The sequence below is a fragment of the Bos indicus genome, chromosome 11 (genome assembly GCF_029378745.1).
Source record: "Bos indicus isolate NIAB-ARS_2022 breed Sahiwal x Tharparkar chromosome 11, NIAB-ARS_B.indTharparkar_mat_pri_1.0, whole genome shotgun sequence".
NCBI classification, from domain to species: domain Eukaryota; kingdom Metazoa; phylum Chordata; class Mammalia; order Artiodactyla; family Bovidae; genus Bos; species Bos indicus.
In genome coordinates this window covers 106,464,134-106,483,400 of record NC_091770.1, presented here as the reverse complement: position 1 = coordinate 106,483,400, position 19,267 = coordinate 106,464,134, and the positions used below count along the sequence as shown (strand labels likewise).

The 19,267-nt window shown below is 40.1% G+C and overlaps 1 protein-coding gene across 1 annotated transcript in view; it reads right to left on the bottom strand.

Moving 5' to 3' along the window:
- Window positions 1-19,267, bottom strand: part of CACNA1B (calcium voltage-gated channel subunit alpha1 B) — a 216,485-nt gene that overhangs the window by 171,233 nt on the left and 25,985 nt on the right. The window lies entirely within an intron of this gene.

Here is a 19,267-nt window from a genome sequence, read left to right as displayed (position 1 = left end):
ACTCAGTCAGTGCCAGTCCTCGCTCTCCCACTGTTAACTCTTCAGCCTCTCCTCAGCTTTGTCCAACTGCATTCTCACTCCCACCATTCCACTCTTTTGTCACGCCTTCTTGCCAACATCAACAGTCAAGTCTCCTGTAAATGGTCTCTCCTCTTGCCCACTGGTCAGCTCTCTCGTTTTCTTCTTGACACCCTGGGAGTCCTTTTGTCAGCTCTGCCCCCTCTACCAGACTGAAAACTTTAACACGTCAGGGCTCACCGTTCAGAATCCACCCAATAGCTTTGAATACCACCGAAAGCTTATTACTCCCTAATTTATATCTTTAACTCAAATCTGGAACTCTGGGTTCATATGCCCGTCCATTTGCCTTTTTCAACATTTCCATTTGGATAGCAAAAAAGCATATCACACATTAATAAAACTAAAGAATACTTTTCAAAACTTTAATGTAAATATTAAAGCACGTATTATTTTTAAGTTCAGGGTTGTTACATGATGGCAACTAGAGAACTGTTTATTCTTTCTCCCAACCTTGCTCCTCCCACAGTGCTCCCCCCTCTCTGTGAACAGCACTAGTCAAGTGTTACATAAGCCAGAACCAAGGCTTCCTACCTGACTCGTCTCTCTCTTATACTCCACATCCAATTCACTGACAATCCTGTTGACTCTACCTTTAAAAAGTCTTGGACTCTCAGTGAAAAAGCATTGTTGCCTGCCCCTCTGCCCCCAACTCTAGAGACACAGCAGTAAGGAATAACATTTGAGATGCAGCTGGGGTGAAATAAGATGAAATGGCAGGGGGCGGAGAAAAGAAGGGCAACAAGAAAATCTATTCAAACCAAAATGCCATAGCACATGAGAAAATCCAATACTAAGAGGGATATTCAGCTACTGGACGATAGTAGCTAGAACTTTTGGAAAAAACAAGCATTTATTTAAATAATATGAATAATAATCATACTCTAAACTGGAGACATAGTTGGAGAGTACTAATGGTTTAGGAAACAGTACTAAGGAATCACTCACAAACAACAGAAAGACAAAGAAAAAAATGGAAGAAATTAAATGATACGGAGGTTAGACCATATACCTAACACACATCACATGTGGGTTCCAGAAAAAGAGAATAGAGGGAACATGGTGAAGAAGCAACATTTGAAGAGATAACAGATGAGAAATTTCCAGAATTCAAGACTTGATTTCTCAAATTTAAAGTGTATTAGGGGTACAATCTGATAAATAAAATACATCCAACTAGAAATGGTGTGAGTAACTATAGAATATCAAGCATAAAAAGAAAGCATTAAAGGGTACCAAAAAGAAAGATGAAGTACCTAGGGGAGAAAAATCATAGTTAAAAGGAGAGAAAACGTCACCTCAGAAAAAAAGAGAGGGAGAGAAAATATGCTAGAAAACAATTAAGTAACATCCTCAAAAAGCAGCAGGAAAATAATTGACATCTTAGAACCTTATATCTAGCTAAACTGTGAGAGTAGAGTGATGGCAAAATAAACATATTTTCATAGAAACAGTAAGTCATCACTCCGGAGCCTCAGTAAAACAACGCAGGAACTGAACCCGAGGGAAAGCACAGGATACAAGAACAATGGTAGGCCCAGAAAATAACTTTTAAGTAATTAATTACTCATTGATTTTTAAAATTATGATGTCCAATTTTTCACTATTTTCTACACACAAAACTAACAACCTAGGCAATAACAAAACCATTTACAGAAGGGGCCGTTCCACCTGTAGTTGCATCAGATTATGTTACAGAGGTTAAATCACTCTTCACTGCATTAGGCCGGAGGATGGCAAACATTTTCTGAAAAGGGCCAGTAGTAAATATTTAGACTTTGTGAGTCATAAGATCTCTGTTACAACCACTCAACTCTGCCATGTAGCATAAGAGATAACATGTAAATGAATGGACAAGACTGTGTTCCAATAAAGTTTTATTTATAAGCACAGGTTGCCAGGCAGCTGGGCTATAACTGTCTGTCCTCCATGTTAGAAGGTCTGACTCTTTGCAACCCTATGAACTGTAGCCCACCAGGTTCCTCTGTCCATGGGATTTCCCAGGCAAGAATACTGGAATGGTTTGCCATTTCCTCCTCCAAGGGATCTTCCCAGCCTGGGGACTGAACCCATGTCTCCTTCTTGGCAGGCGGATTCTACCACTGAGCCACCTGTGAGGTGAGACTAATGCACAGTTATGAATCCATCTTTAAAAGGTTAAGGGACTCTCCTGGCAGTCCAGTGGTTAAGACTTCAACTTCCACGCAGAGGGTGCAGGTTTAACCCCTGGTCAGGGAGTTAAGATCTTTGTGGCCAAAAAACCGAAACATAAAGCAGAAGCCATATTGTAACAAATTCAATAAAGACTTAAAAAGGGTCTACATCAAAAATAATTGTAATAATAAATTAATAAATAAAATGTTAAGGATATCTAGTAAATAGATAGAATTACAGTCTATTTCAGAACCAACAGGGGGTGTAGGGGGAAGGTGTGTAGGGAACAGGTAATACAGAACATTTAGTCAAATTACAGAAATCAGACAAAGACTCCTCAAAAAAGGCAAAGAAGGAATATAAAAAGAAAACGTAAGACATTAGAATTAAGTCCAAATATATCATACGATATATAAATGAATTTTAATTTCTTATTAAATCATAGATTATTAGATTGGGGCTTTTGAAAGTCTAAACATATGCTACGTACAAAAGACATACCTGAAAACAATAGAGAAATGTTGAAAATAAGCAGATTTTAGAAAGTATATACTAGGTAAACGGTACAGGAAACAAAGCTGATATATAATACTAAAGAAAAAATATAATTTAAAAACAATATTAACAATATTAAGACTAAAGAGAGATATAATACATAATAATGAAAGCAAAATTACACCAAGGAATGTGATTATCATTAATTTTTATGCATCTAACATCATAAAATCAAAACAGAGAAAGAAAAAAATGAAAACTCCTCCAACTTGGTGGGAGATTCTTGCAAAGCTCTCAACAGAATCTGAAGGACTCAACACAAAATGCAGTAATGCTGTGCATGATTACAACAGAATTAGCACCTTGATCACTTTATCGTTCTGTCTTCTGTATCCCCCATATACTGCTTTATCTATCTACCTATCTATCAACTACAATCTATCTACTTTTCTATGAAAATGCATTCCTAAAAAATAGAAAATATATATTTTTAGAGTACACAGGAATAGCTTTGAAAATATTCTACATCACAAAAGAAGCCTCAGCAAATTTCAGAAAATTAGTGACTTTTATTATTGCACCTCTGCAATTAAACTAATGCAATTAAATAATAATACAGCAAACGCAAAGTGAACAATACAAAGAAATAGAGGAAAACACTAGAGTGGAAAAGACTAGAGAGCTCTTCAAAAGAATTAGAGATACCATGGGAATATTTCATGCAAAGATGGGCGCAATAAAGGACAGAAACAGTACGGGCCTAACAGAAGCAGAAAAGATTAAGAAGAGGGGCAAGAATACACAGAACTGTACAAAAGATCTTCACGACCCAGATAAGCACGATGGTGTGCTCACTCATCAGAGCCAGACATGCTGGAGTGTGAAGTCAAGTGGGCCTTAGGAAGCATCACTACAAACAAAGCTAGTGGCGGTGATGGGATTCCAGCTGAACTATTTCAAATCCTAAAAGATGATGCTGTGAAAGTGCCGCACTCAGTATGCCAGCAAATTTGGAAAACTCAGCAGCGGCCACAGGACTGGAAAAGTTCAGTTTTCATTCCAATCCCAAAGAAAGGCAACGCCTGAGAATGTTCAAACTACCACACAATTGCACTCATCTCACACGCTAGTCAAGTAATGCTCAATATTCTGAAAGAGACGGGAACACCAGACCACCTGACCTGCCTCCTGAGAAACCTGCATGCAGGTCAAGAAGTAACACTTAGAACCGGACATGGAACAACAGACTGGTTCCAAATAGGAAAAGGAGTACGTCAAGGCTGTATATTGTCACCCTGCTTATTTAACTTCTGTGCAGAGTACGTCATGAGAAATGCCAGGCTGGATAAAGCACAAGCTGGAATCAAGACTGCTGAAAGAAATACCAATAACCTCAGATATGCAGACACCACCCTTATGGCAGAAAGCACAGAGGAACTAAAAAGCTTCTTGATGAAGGTGAAAGAGGCGAGTGAAAAGCTGGCCTAAAACTCAACATTCAGAAAACTAAGATCATGGCATCCGGTCCCATCACTTCAAGGCAAACACATGGGGAAACAGTGGCAGCAGTGACAGATTTTACTTTGGGCTCCAAAGTCACTGCAGACAACGACTGCAGCATGAAATTAAAAGACACTTGCTCCTTAGAAAAGCTGACAAACCTAGCCAGCATATTAAAAAGCAGAGACGTTACTTTGCCAACAAAGGTCCATCCTGTCAACCAATGGTTCTTCCAATAGTCATGTATGGATACGAGGAGTTGGACCATAAAGAAGACTGAGCAATGAAGAACTGGTGCCTTTGAACTGTGGTATGGAGAAGACTCTTGAGAGTCCCTTGGACTGCAAGGAGATCAAACTAGTCAATCCTAAAGGAGATTAACCCTGAATATTCAAATACTGGAAGGACTGATGTTGAAGCTAAAGCTCCAATACTTTGGCCACATGATACGAAAAGCTGACTCATTAGAAAAGACCCTGATGCTGGGAAAGATTGAAGGCAGGAGGAGAAGGGGACGACAGAGGATGAGATGGTTGGATGGAAAGACCGACTCAATGGACATGAGTTTGAGCAAGCTCCGGGAGATGGTGAAGGACAGGGAGGGCTGGCGTGCTGCAGTCCATGGGGTCACAAAGAGTCAGACACGACCGAGTGACAGAACAACAACAAAGAACACTACTGTAAAAACACATTTTAAAAGAAAACTTGCCTTACAGAAAGCTTCAAAATGCACAAGTAAGTAACTCATTAAGGAAGAAGTAACAACAGACATTACCAGATATTCAGACTCATCAACAACAAAAGCACCACATATTAAACATGCAGGGTTCAAGCAAAGTGATGCCTTAGGGAAAATTGATCAACGTAATTGACTTTATTTTTCAAAGACTAAAAATTAACAAACCAAGTATTGCTATGTCTCAAGAGTCTTAGAAAAGAATAGCAGAGTAAATGTAGAAAAAGTATAAAAATAGAAATAATAGACATGGTGAAAATAAAAAATAGAGAAATAATAGAAAGCTGAGTCCTTGAAAGTTTGATAAAATGAACAGGCTTCTGGCAAGAATAACCAAGAATGAGAGAGTGTGAACATGTATACATACCCAGATACACACATACACAAATACACATCATGTATGCATGTGTGCACACATGTACACTCATATATGTGCATACTTGTACACACATACACGTGCATATGCGTGTATATACACACAGGGAACACAGTGCAGACAAGAGAAGTTTTTAGAATCACAAGAGAATATTACTAACGATTTTATGCCAATAGATGCTAAAACTTGGATGAAATGGATATATCTCCCTGAAAAGCAAATTACCAAAACTAACTGGAGTAGATAAATCTGAATAAACCATGAACAATTATATTCGTTTTCTATTCTGAAAAAACTTATCCCAAAACTAGTGACTTGGAACAGCACCCCTTTATCAGCTCACAGTTCTGTGAGCCAGAAGCCAGGCACATGTGGCTGAATGCTCCGCCGTGGGCCTCACGAGGCTGAGGTCAAGGGCCCGGCCAGCTCCATCCTCACTGGGAGGCTCAGCTAGGGAAAGGGGCACTTTCCAGCCCCTTCAGCACATCGGAAGAGTTTTATTCCTTGCAGCAGGGACAGAGGCCCTTGCCTTGGTGTCACCCAGGCATATCTCTTAGCCCTCGGAGGCCACTCTCAGGTCCTTGTCACCTGCCTCCTCAATGGTCCCTCTCACACTTCTAAACACTCTAACTCTAGGAAGAAAAATCTCTTTAAAGGAATCATCTGACAATGCCAGTCCCACCTAAATAATCTCCGTTTGGGTTAACTCAGAGGCCAACCTAATCATGACCTAATCACAGGAGTGATATCTCATCACACCCACAGGATCTACCCACATTCAAGGGGAGACGACTGTGCAGGGGGCAGGCAGGGACCAGCGTCCTGGAGTTGTCTTAGAATTAGTGCCTTCCAAGACCATTTAGAAGGGTTACTCTGGATTCAGGTTTCCTCTTCAGAATATCAGATCCAGGCAATTTTACAAGGGTGTCCCTACAAACATTCAGAGAGGAGATAATTCTACATTATACAAACTGTTTCAAGAACAAAAATACAAGAGAAGCTCCCAACTCATTTTATGATGAAGGTATAATCTTGATATCAAGACTGTAACTGTAATTCAAAAAGATACACGCACCCCCAATGTTCATAGCAGCATTATTCACAATATCCGAGACATGGAGGCAACCTAAATATCCATCGACCGATGCATGAATAAAGAAGATGTATATTTACACAATGTCATATTACTCAGCTATAAAAAGAATGAAATAATTCCATTCATAGCAACATGGATGGGCCTAGAGATCATCGCACTAAGTGAAGTGAGCTAAACAGAGAGATGCAAATGTCATATGATGTCACTTAGACAGGGAATCTTAAAAATGGTACAAGTGAACTTTATGCAAAACAGAAATAGACTCACAAACATAGAAATCAAACTTATGCTCACCAAAGGGGAAAGGGGGAGGGGAAAATTAGGAGCTTGGGATTAACATATATACTTATGCTTACCAAAGGGGAAGGGGGGAGGGAGAAATTAGGAGCTTGGGATTAACATATATACTTATGCTTACCAAAGGGGAAGGGGGGAGGGAGAAATTAGGAGCTTGGGATTAACATATATACTTATGCTTACCAAAGGGGAAGGGGGGAGGGAGAAATTAGGAGCTTGGGATTAACATATATACTTATGCTTACCAAAGGGGAAGGGGGGAGGGAGAAATTAGGAGCTTGGGATTAACATATATACTTATGCTTACCAAAGGGGAAGGGGGGAGGGAGAAATTAGGAGCTTGGGATTAACATATATACTTATGCTTACCAAAGGGGAAGGGGGGAGGGAGAAATTAGGAGCTTGGGATTAACATATATACTTATGCTCACCAAAGGGGAAAGGGGGAGGGGAAAATTAGGAGCTTGGGATTAACATATATACATGATTAGATAGATAATAGATAACCAACAGAGACCTACTGTTTAGCACAGCATGCTATAGTTAGTATTTTGTAATAACCTATAAGGGCAAAGATTCTGAAGAAAATAGACACACCTGCACGTATGACTGAGTCGCTGCCGCACGCCTGCCACTAACACAGCAGTGTCCGTCAACTGAACTTCAATTTAAGAAAAATAAACATTTTCTAAAGACTGGAAAAGGACAAGAGAAATTTATACACATCTCAGTTATGAACACAAATTTTAAATATCAGAGGAAATAAAAGTCAAAGGTACATATTTTAAGAGAGTAAGCATATGATGACCAAATGAGTTGTCATAAGAATAACTCAATAGTAGAATACGTATTAATGCAATCCACCACACTAAAAATAAAAATCATATAATCATGTCAAAATATTCAGAAAAATTATTGGATAAAATTTCAGTATCATAACAGAGGGAGCCCAGCCTGGTGCTCTGTGACAATGCTGAGGGGACGGATGGGAGTGGGTGGGAGACTGGAGAGGGAGGGGTATACGTGTACTTATGACTGATCACAGCAGAAATCAACACAGCGTGGTTAAGCGATTATCCTCCGATTAAAAATTTTTTAAATACTGAAAAATGTTCAGTATCATTCGTGATAAAATAACCACAATTAGAAACTCCCTAAACTGACAGTGTGTGCTGTGCTCAGCTGCCCCGTCGTGTCCCGCGCTTTGCGACCACATGGATTGTAGCCCACCAGGCTCCTCTGTCCGTTTTGGATTCTTCAATAAGAACACTGGAGTGGGTTGCCACGCCCTCCAACAGGAGATCTTCCTGACCCAGGGATCGAACCCAGGCCTCCCACATTGCAGGTGGATTCTTTATCCACTGAGCCTTCAGGAAAGCCCAAAATGACAATAGGTATCTAATAAAAACCATGAGGAGGATTTCTGCTTCCATTCAGGGATAAGACAAAAATACCGTTTATATTATATGGAGGCCGTAGCCAAGGTAAAATGACACAAAACAGAAATAAGATATATAATTTTAGGAAGGAGGAGACAAGCCGTCTTATTCAAGAATTGTGATTCCTACATAGAAAATCTAAAAGCATATACAGCGCAGAAAAACTATTAGAGCCTAATGTTTAGGAGGTTAGGAAATACAAATACATACACAAAAATAAATTACTTTCATTTACAATTAGAAAATAGAAATTTTAAAAGCTCTTATTCTAATGGATATGGGACTCCCTTCTGGGTAACAAAAAGGCTCTAAAATTAGTGGTGATGGGTGTGCACTCTATGACTATACTGAGAATCACTGGATTGTATGCGTTAAAAGTGTGAATTTTATGGCAGGTGAAGTACATCTCGATAAAGCTGCCGTAAAAATATTGTTTAAATAGCAACCACATCTATAAAGTATCTAGGAATAATCTCAATAAAATAAATGTGATATCTTGATAATAAAACTCCTAAAACATTCTTGAAGAACAAAGGAATAATACAGATGAGCCATATTAATAGATGAGACAATTTGACATCTCTAGATGTCCCTTTCCCAGAATTAATCTACAAATTCAATGAAATCCCCCAAAAAAACTCATGAGATTTTAAGTGTAGAAAATCATAATTTGTAGAAAATCCACCAAAAATTACCAGAACTAATGAACTCAGCAAAATTTTAAGATATGAAGTCAACACAAAAAAATAGGTGGTATGCTGTACACTTAAAATGAACAACTTAAAAAGGAAATTTTTTTTAATCCATTTACAACAGCACCAAAAAGAATAAAATACTTAGGAATAAAAGTAACTAAGGAGGTAAAAGACTTGTATACACGAAGAACTACAAAACAACGGTGAAGAAAATTAAAAAACACTAAACAAAGACATCCCATATTCATCAGGACTTCCCTGGTGGTCACCTCCCGATGCAGGGGACTCGAGTTCAATCCCCGGTCGGGGAACTAAGATCCCACATACTGTGCACTGCAGCCGCTGAGCCCATGCACTCTGCAGCCTACACAGCACAACTGGGGAAGCTGCCCCTTAACAAAGAGCCTGCGAGCAGCTGCAAAAGTACCTGCGGGCCTCAACGAGCATCCTGCGTGCCACACCCAAGACCCAGTGCTGCCAAGTAAACAAACATATGTTCAGAAAAGGAAAAAAGACACCCCCTATTCATAAATCGGGAAACAATACTGTTAAGATGTCAATACCCAAAGCAACCTGTAGCAAACCCTATCAAAGTTCCAATAACATCCTTTGCAGAAACAAAAAAACTCATCCTAGAATTTATATGGACTCTCAAGGGACTCTGCGTAGCCCAAACAGTAGAACAATAACCCAGAAACAAGTCCTCATGTATACAGTCAACTGATTTTCAAAAAGAATGCCAGGACCGTTCAGTCTGGAAAAGACAAGTCTCTTCAGCAAATTGTGCTGGATAACCTCCTGTAAAAAGTTAAGCTGGACCTGTATCTTATGCAACATATAAAAAGCAACTCAAAATGGATCAAAGATCTAAATGTAATACCTTAATCTATAACATTCAGAAGAAAATATAGGAGAAAATCTTTATGACATTGAATTTGGCAATGATTTCTTGGAAATGACACCAAAAGCCCAAGCAATTAAAAAATACAAAAATTGGATTTCAAAAAATTTAAAACTTTTGTACATCAAAGGAGTGAAAAGAAAGCTACAGAATGGGGTGAAATATTCACAAGTCATTTGTCTAATCAGAGATTAATATCCAGAATATATTAGGAACTCCTACAACTCAACAACAAAGAAATACCCAATTTAAAAATAGGCAAAGGACTTGAATGGCTATTTCTTAAAGAAAAAAAAAAAATACAAATGGCTATTAAGCACATGAAAAGGTGCTTCACATCACTAGTTATTAGGGAAATGCAATCAAAACTATAATAAGATACCAATTACACCCATGAGGATGACTGCTGCTTAAGAAAATAAAAAGAGAACAGTGTCGGGTAGCGCGATCAGAAACTAGAGCCCTTGTGAATTACTGATGGAATGTGAAACAGTGTAGCCGCTGCGGAAAGCACTGTGCTGATTGCTCAGGAAGTTGAAGATAGAATTACCATATGACCCAGCAGTTCCACGCCTGGGTATAACCCGAAAGAACCGAAACAGGATCCTAAAGGGACTTATTTATTACACCCAGAATCACAACAGCATTATTCACAAGAGCTGAAACATGGAAGGAACTCATGTCCTCACTGGATGAATGGAGAAGCAAATATGTTATATACACGATGGAATATTATTCAGCCTTAAAAAGGAAGGAAATTCTAACACATAATGAAACTTAGGTGAACCTTGACGATATCATGCTAAGGGAAATCAGCCAGTCACAAAAAGACAAATACTGCAGGACTCCACTTTAATGAGATAATTACAGTCGTGAAAATCATAGACAGAAAGTAGAATCGTGACTGTCAAGGTCTGCAGGGAGGGAGGCACGGGGCTTGTCTAACGAGGACAGAGCTTCACATTCCCAAGATGAAATGAGTTCTGGAGATGGATGGAGGTTGTGGCTGCTCGATAACATGAATAAGTTTAATACCCCTGAACTACCCACTTAAAAATGAATAATATGATCAATTTTATGTTATGTGTATTTTGTCATGATTTCTTAAATTGTTAAATAAAAGTAGGCCTAAGTGCAAAAAGCAAACTTTAAAACTTTGGGAAAACAAAACAAAATCATGTGGTAACATTTCTACAGCTATGAGGGAGGGAAGGATTTCTGAAGAACTCGTAATGGCAGACCACAAAGCGGCACACTGATGAATCTGACTACAAAAATCATACTACAACAGATTCAGAGAGAGTGAGAGAAAATGTGTGCAATGAGAATCCCTATAAACTCATATGAAAAGTACAAATCACCTGTGAGAGACTTAAGCAAATTACAAAAGAGAAAAGATGTTCAAAACCACTGCCAGTCAGGGGAATTCAGAGACATCATTTCACATCCTCCACTTAGCAAACAGTGTTAAGCTGGTGATGCCAAGCACCAGCTCAGCTGGCAGAAGAGAAAACTGTAGAATCATTAGGGAGAGCATGCGGCCACTTGTAGATAATTTTCAAATGAACACACAGACTAGACTTGCCGCACAAATGCTTGCAGAAATGTATGCAGGCGTGCTCCTTGCAGCACTTGTCGGTAATAATGAAAAACGGGAATCACCTACTGCTCATCACACGAAGACAGAAAACACTGATGATGGACCGTGATTGTGGTGAAACGCGATGAGCACATAAATCAAGTAAACTACATGTATTAAGACAAAAATGCCTAAAGCAATGTGAGGGGTAAAAAGGCAAGCTGTGAAACAACTATGTATCTATGCATAAACACATATATACACTCATACAATTCAAACCACACAAACAAGACTGCATGTTATTTATGGATATGAACATATTTAGTAAAAGCTGGAATTCCCTCTGCAATCCACACACACGTGCATGGGATCATGAACACAGATCAGTTGTTTCCATTGGAAGGTAAAAGGAAGGACAGATAAAGAGAAGATAATTTGGTTGAGGGACTGTAATCACAAGACTTCAGTTGTATCTGTAATGCTTTATTTCTCTAAAAGAAATCTCTGGGGGAAGGCGCCAAGATGGCGGAGGAGTAGGACGGGGAAAACACTTTCTCCCCCACAAATTCATCAAAAGAGCATTTAAACGTCGAGTAAATTCCACAAAACAACTTCTGAATGTCGGCAGAGGACACCAGACACCCAGAAAAGCAACCCAACTCCTCGAAAGGAGGTAGGAAAAAATATTAAAGACAATAAAAGAGACAAAAGAGGGAGGGACGGAGTTCCATCCCGAGAAGGGAGTCTTAAAAAGAGAGAAGTTTCCAAACACCAGGAAACCTTCTCACTGCCGAATCCGTGCCGAGCTTTGGAAGCACAGAGGACAACATAACAGGGAGAAAAAATAAATAAACAATTAAAACTCGCAGATTGCGAGCCCTACGGTAACTCCTCCAGCGGAGAAGCAGCGCAGACGCCTGCATCCGCCATTAGCAAGCGGGGGCTGGGCAGGGAGGCGCGGCGCGGGCTGCATCGCTGAGAGTAAGAATCTGGCCTGAATACCCTGAGCGCTATCTGAGCGAAATAATTTGGGCTAGCAAACCAGACTGTGGGGTATCTACCACGCAAAAAGCCAGCCCTAACCTAAGACACCGCCAGCCCGCGCACGGAACAAAGGACTAAACAGAGGTAGCCGGCTGCAAACCTTCCCCCTCCGGTGACAGGCAGCCAGAGCCGGAAGGGGGCAATCGCAGCCCCAGAGAGACATTATCTATAAAACTGGCTTCTTTGCTAACTAAAACTTATTGGGGGTCTGGACGGTCAACATCTGCCTGAGAAGGTGCGCCGGTTTTACACCCAGATAACCAAGTGGCGGGGAGGCGATAAGTCGCAGCATTGGCGCTCGCCAAACACCTCATCACCTGAGCTGCTCGGACCTGGGAAGAGCACAAAAAGCAGCCCCAACTGAGTCTGCGCCTCTGAGGACTACCTGAGTGCCTGAACCTGAGCGGCTTGGACCTGGGAGGTGCATGCAACCCAGGGCCAGCCTCGGATTCTTCCCGGCGGAACAACCTAGAGCCTGAGCAGTGTGGGCAGGGAGGCTACATGCGCCGTGAGCGGGGGCAGACCCAGTGTGGCTGAGGCACTGCGAGCGCACGCCAGTGTCATTTGTTTGCAGCATCCCTCCCTCCCTCCCCATAGCGCGACTGAACAAAGAGAAGAAATACAGCTCCACCCACCAGAACACCGACACAAGCTTCCCTAACCAGGAAACCTTGACAAGCCACCTCTACATACCTACACACAGCGAGGAAACGCCACAATAAAGAGAACTCCACAAACTGCCAGAATACAGAAAGGACCCCCAAACTCAGCAATTTAAACAAGATGAAGAGACAGAGGAATACCCAGCAGATAAAGGAACAGGATAAATGCCCACCAAACCAAACAAAAGAGGAAGAGATAGGGAATCTACCTGATAAAGAATTCCAAATAATGATAGTGAAATTGATCCAAAATCTTGAAATTAAAATGGAATCACAGATAAATAGCCTGGAGACAAGGATTGAGAAGATGCAAGAAAGGTTTAACAAGGACCTAGAAGAAATAAAAAAGAGTCAATATATAATGAATAATGCAATAAATGAAATTAAAAACACTCTGGAGCCAACAAATAGTAGAATAACAGAGGCAGAAGATAGGATTAGTGAATTAGAAGATAGAATGGTAGAAATAAATGAATCAGAGAGGATAAAAGAAAAACGAATTAAAAGAAATGAGGACAATCTCAGAGACCTCCAGGACAATATTAAACGCTACAACATTCGAATCATAGGGGTTCCAGAAGAAGAAGACAAAAAGAAAGATCATGAGAAAATACTTGAGGAGATAATAGTTGAAAACCTCCCTAAAATGGGGAAGGAAATAATCACCCAAGTCCAAGAAACCCAGAGAGTACCAAACAGGATAAACCCAAGGAGAAACACCCCAAGACACATATTAATCAAATTAACAAAGATCAAACACAAAGAACAAATATTAAAAGCAGCAAGGGAAAAACAACAAATAACACACAAGGGAATTCCCATAAGGATAACAGCTGATCTTTCAATAGAAACTCTTCAAGCCAGGAGGGAATGGCAAGACATACTTAAAATGATGAAAGAAAATAACCTACAGCCCAGATTATTGTACCCAGCAAGGATCTCATTCAAGTATGAAGGAGAAATCAAAAGCTTTTCAGACAAGCAAAAGCTGAGAGAATTCTGCACCACCAAACCAGCTCTCCAACAAATACTAAAGGATATTCTCTAGACAGGAAACACAAAAACGGTGTATAAACTCGAACCCAAAACAATAAAGTAAATGGCAATGGGATCATACTTATTAGTAATTACCTTAAACGTAAATGGGTTGAATGCCCCAACCAAAAGACAAAGACTGGCTGAATGGATACAAAAACAAGACCCCTACGTATGTTGTCTACAAGAGACCCACCTCAAAACAGGGGACACATACAGACTGAAAGCGAAGGGCTGGAAAAAGATTTTCCATGCAAATAGGGACCAAAAGAAAGCAGGAGTCACAATACTCGTATCAGATAAATTAGACTTTAAAACAAAGGCTGTGAAAAGAGACAAAGAAGGTCACTACATAATGATCAAAGGATCAATCCAAGAAGAAGATATAACAATTATAAATATATATCCACCCAACATGGGAGCACCGCAGTATGTAAGACAAATCCTAACAAGTATGAAAGGAGAAATTAACAATAACACAATAATAGTGGGAGACTTTAATACCCCACTCACACTTATGGATAGATCAACTAAACAGAAAATTAACAACGAAAAAAAAAAAAAAAAAAACATGTATCTATACAGCTCACTAAAGCAAAGCACAGTAAAATGAGGTATGGCAATAAAAGGCATTAAATTTATCAAATTAAAAAAAAATAATAAAGTGCTGAAAAATTAAAGCTGTCAATTCTGTAATAGATATTCACTGAAAGTATCTTTTGAAATGGGGGTGAAAACACCTTCAGAGAGATGAAAGCTAAGGAAGCATGCACGAGCTATAAAAAATGATAAAGTCCTTTATGAATGATGATATCAAAACAAAACTGGGAAATACAGGAAGGAGTAAAGAGCACTACGAACAGTCAATACATGGATAAACATTAGAAACTATTCTCTTTTCTTAATTTCTTCATGGTAAACTATCAACATTATATTGTGAAATTTTTCAGAAAAAAAAAAAAAGACCCTGTGATCCATTTGTCATTTGAGGATTCCTGCGCAGTGCAGCCCCTGTCACCTTCACATTTCTCTGTAGGAGAGATGTTCAGGTACTACTGGTGGAAATCTACTTAGGCTGCATTTCTAGAACTTCCTTGCCTCAGACTGTGGCTCTATGATTAACTTCTGGTAGATGATAAATAAACAAAAGCATGGTCAGAACTTCTGGGATGGCTAATAAAGGGGGTTGAATTAAAAAAAAAAAAGAAAGAAATCTCTGAAGCTAGGTGCCAACTTACAGGGAGATGCGAGGGAGGGGAACGCACACTTTAAAACAACACACGGGCAAGCTACCCTCAAAAGACATGAACGATCCAGAGAAGAGCAGTGGAGCAGCTCCATGGCCATCCCCAGGAGGAGGTAGGCCCACAGAAGGAAAAGCCATCTCTCCTTGGCCTGTGGCTTCCTGCCTCCCAGGCACTGGGACACGTGCGGGGCCACCACAACCCAGACGGGTCAGAAACACGGCCTGAGAAGTCGCGCTGCCGGGACGCGTGCGGCACAGGAACCAGGTTTGCTGTTGTCACGGCCTGTGAGGCAGGAGAACAGCTCTCGGTTTTTAAGAGCGCTAAGGTTTTCAGACCCAGGCAAGGATGTCCACGATATGAAGAAACACAAGAACACAAAATCTACCCAAATGATGTAAGCGGACCCGTGGAGTAAATCACAACCCAACTGCAGCCTCAGAGCCCGTGTGAGAGGCCCCGCCTTGGGCTTCGGTGCTGAGGGAGGGTCCGTCCTCAACCACCAGGAAAGTTCTCTGCAAAGGCAACATGGCCACAGGGGATGGAAATTCAGCCTTGTTCATTCTGAGATGACAGCTTCCTCAGTGGATCAGCAATGCGGAACTCCCAGGGAGAATCAGAATCAAACACAGAAATGTTTATGAACATCAAACTTTCTGCATTATTATTACAGTATTATTACTTATCAGAACACATCAACATGCTGAACAGGGTTGAGTTTAGCATCACATTAGCCCTGTGATTCTAATTTTTTAAGTGTAATGGGAAAATTGATTTTAGATGTATGATTTCAAGTTGAAAACTTCATAAGTTTCTAAAAAGTATTGAAACATTTAAGCAAATGTATGATTCACCATATTTATAGTCAAATATGCTGGATATACAATACTTAGGAAGATCAAGTTAGAATAAAATGCTTTACATTAACTAAGCATATGAAATGGACTAAAAAGCCCACTTAGAGTCTCCTTGAAACTGATTGTTAAAAATTACAAAATACGTCATTTGCGTTTCCTTATTAATTTTCTGTTTTGATGATCTGTCCATTGGTGTGTGTTTTAAAAAGTCTCCTGCTACTACTGTGCTACTGACAACTTCTCCACTATGTCTGTTAGTGTTCGTCTTATGTACTGAGGTGTTCCTATGTGAAGTGCACAGATATTCACAATTGTTACGTCTTCCTCTTAGATTGATCCTTTGATCACTATGTAGTGTCTCTCTTTATCTCGTCTAATATTTTTTATTTTAAGGTCTATTTTGTCTGATATGAGGATTGCTTCTCCAGCTTTCTTTTGATTTCCAATTGCATGGAATACATTTTTCCATCTTCTCACTTTCAGTCTCTATGTGTCTTTAGGTCTAAAGTCAGTTTCTTGTAGACAGCATATATATGGGTCCTGTTTTTTTATCCATTCAGCCAATCTGTATCTTTTGGTTGGAGCATTTAATTCATTTACATTTAAGGTAATTATTGCTAAATATGCTCCTATTGCCATTTTCTTGCCCTCAGTCAACAAAAGAGTCTGAAATGCAGTACTTGGGTGCAATCTCAAAAACGACAGAATGATCTCTGTTCATTTGTCCAAGGCAAACCATTCAATATCACAGTAATCCAAGTCTATGCCCCAAACATTAATGCCAAAGAAGCTGAAGTTGAATGGGTCTATGAAGACCTACAAGACCTAGAATTAATACCAAAGAAAGATGTCCTTTTCATCATATGAGACTGGAATGCAAAAGCAGGAAGTCAAGAGATACCTGGAGTAACAGGCAAGGTTGGCCTTGGAGTACAAAATGAAGCAGGGCAAAGGCTAACAGTTGTGCCAAGAGAACACACAGGTCACAGCAAACACCCTCTTCCAACACAAGAGAAGACTCTACACAAGGACATCACCAGATGGTCAATATCGGAATCAGACTGATTATATTCTTCGCAGCCGAAGATGGAAAGGCTCTACACAGTCAGCAAAAACGAGGCTGAGAGCTGGCTCAGATCATGACTCCTTATGGCCAAATGCAGAATTAAAAGAAGTAAGCAGGGAAAACCACTAGACTATTCAGGTATGACCTAAATCAAATCCCTTACCATCATACAGAGGAGGGATTAGATCTGATAGACAGAGTGCCTGAAGAACTATGGATGGAGGTTCATGACATTGTACAAAGGGCCAGGATCAAAACCATTTGCAAGAAAAAGAAATGCCAAAAGGCAAAATGGTTGTCTGAGGCGGGCTTACAAATAGCCGAGAGAAGAGAAGCGAAAGTAAAAGGAGAAAAGAAAGCTATATCCCTCTGAATGCAGAGTTGCAAAGAATAGCAAGAAGAGACAGGACAGCCTTCCTAAGTGACCAATCCAAAGAAACAGAGGAAAACAACAGAATGGGAAGGACTAGAGAGCTCTTCAAGAAAATCAGAGATACCAAAGGAACATTTCATGCAAAGACAGTCACAATAAAGGACAGAAACGGTATGGACCTAACAGAAGGAAAAGATATTAAGAAGTGGTGGCAAGAATAAACAGAAGAACTATACACAAAAGATTTTATTGACACAGATAACCATGATGGTGTGATCACTTACCTAGAGCCAGACATCCTGGAGTGCAACGTCAAGTGGGGCTTAGGAAGAATCACTAATAACAAAGCTAGTGGAGGTGATGGAATTCCAGCTGAGCCATTTCAAATCCTAAAAGAGGATCCTGTGAAAGTGTTGCATTCAATATGCCAGCAAATTTGGAAAACTCAGCAATGGCCACAGGACTAAAAAAGGTCTGTTTTTATTCCAATTCCAAAGAAAGGCAATGCCAAAGAATGCTCAAACTACCACACAGTTGCCCTCATCTCACACACTAGAAAGTAATGCTCAAAATTCTCCAAGCCGGGCTTTAACAGTAGTTGAACTGAGAACTCCCAGATGTTCAGGCTGGTTTTAGAAAAGGCAGAGGAACCAGAGATCAAATTGCCAACAAGCATTGGGTCATTGAAAAAGCAAGAGAATCCCAGAAAAACATCTACTTCTGCTTTGACTGTGTGGATCACAACAAACTGTGGAACATTCTGAAAGAGATGGGAATACCAGACCACCTTACCTGCCTCCTGAGAAATCTGTATGCAGGTCAAGAAGCAACAGTTAGAACCAGACATGGAACAACGGACTGGTTCAAAATTGGGAAAGGAGTACGTCAAGGCTGTATGTTGTTACCTTGGTTATTTAACTTATATGCAGAGCACATCATGCAAAATGCTGGGCTGGATGAAGCACCAGCTGGAATAAAGATTGCTGGGAGAAATATCAATAACCTCAGATATGAAGATGACACAACCCTTATGGCAGAAAGCAAAGAGGCAGTAAAGAGTCTCTTGTTGAAAATGAAAGAGGAGAGTGAAAAGTTGGCTTAAAACTCAACATTCAAAAAACAAAGATCATGGCATCTGGTCCCATCACTTCATGGCAAATAGATGGGGAAAAAAATGCAAACAGTGACAGACTTTATTTTCTTGGGCTCCAAAATCACTGCAGACGGTGACCAAAGCCATGAAATTAAAAGACGCTTACTCCTTGGAAGAAAAGCTATGACCAACCTAGACAGTGTATCAAAGAGCAAAGACATTACTTTGCCAACAAAGGTCCGTCTAGTCAAGGCTATGGTTTTTCCAGTAGTCATGTATGGATGTGAGAGTTGGAGTATAAAGAAAGCTGAGCACCAAAGAATTGATGCTTTCAAACTGTGGTGTTGGAGAAGACTGTTGAGAGTCCCTTGGACTGCAAGGAGATCCAACCAGTCCATCCTAAAGAAAATCAGTCCTGAATATTCATTGGAAGGACTGATGCTGAAGCTGAAACTCCAATACTTTGGCCACCTGATGTGAAGAACTGACTCATTGGAAAAGACCCTGATGCTGGGAAAGACTGAAAGCAGGAGAAGGGGACAACAGA